Source organism: Nematolebias whitei, chromosome 3, assembly GCF_014905685.2.
Source record: "Nematolebias whitei isolate Nwh7 chromosome 3, NemWhi1, whole genome shotgun sequence".
NCBI lineage: Eukaryota > Metazoa > Chordata > Actinopteri > Cyprinodontiformes > Rivulidae > Nematolebias > Nematolebias whitei.
In genome coordinates this window covers 54,016,362-54,017,179 of record NC_056500.1, presented here as the reverse complement: position 1 = coordinate 54,017,179, position 818 = coordinate 54,016,362, and the positions used below count along the sequence as shown (strand labels likewise).

Sequence of the window (818 nt, the reverse complement as noted above, 5' to 3'; positions counted from 1 at the left end):
CAGCTGTAGCTGTCAGTATCTGTAGCTGTTAGCATGTGTAGCTGTTAGTATCTGTAGCTGTTAACAGCTGTAGCTGTTAGTGTCTGTAGCTGTTAGCATCTGTAGCTGTTAGCAGCTGTAGCTGTCAGTATCTGTAGGTGTTAACAGCTGTAGCCGTTAGTATCTGTAGCTGTTAGTATCTGTAGCTGTTAGCAGCTGTAGCTGTTAGTATGTGTAGCTGTTAACAGCTGTAGCTGTCAGTATCTGTAGCTGTTAGCATGTACAGCTGTTAGCATTTGTAGCTGTTAGCATGTGTAGCTGTTAGCATGTGTAGCTGTTAGTATCTGTAGCTGTTAACATCTGTAGCTGTTAGTATCTGTAGCTGTTAACAGCTGTAGCTGTTAGTATCTGTAGCTGTCAGTATCTGTAGCTGTAGCATGTGTAGCTGTTAGCATGTGTAGCTGTTAGTATCTGTAGCTGTTACCATGTTTAGCTGTTAGCAGTTGTAGCTGTTAGCATGTGTAGCTGTTAGCAGCTGTAGCTGTTAGTATCTGTAGCTGTTAACATCTGTAGCTGTTAGCATGTGTAGCTGTTAGCAGCTGTAGCTGTTAGTATCTGTAGCTGTTATCATGTGTAGCTGTTAGCATGTGTAGCTGTTAGCAGCTGTAGCTGTTAGTATCTGTAGCCATTAGCATGTGTAGCTGTTAACATGTATAGCTGTTAGCATGTGTAGCTGTTAGTATCTGTAGTTGTTAGCATGTGTAGCTGTTAACATGTGTAGCTGTTAGCATGTGTAGCTGTTAGCATGTGTAGCTGTTAGCAGCTGTAGCTGTTAGTAT

At 42.1% G+C, this 818-nt stretch overlaps 1 long non-coding RNA gene across 1 annotated transcript in view; it reads left to right on the top strand.

Moving 5' to 3' along the window:
* The window catches only part of LOC119430851, a 4,986-nt gene that overhangs the window by 459 nt on the left and 3,709 nt on the right, over positions 1–818 (top strand). The gene's annotated exons all lie outside the window — the stretch shown is intronic.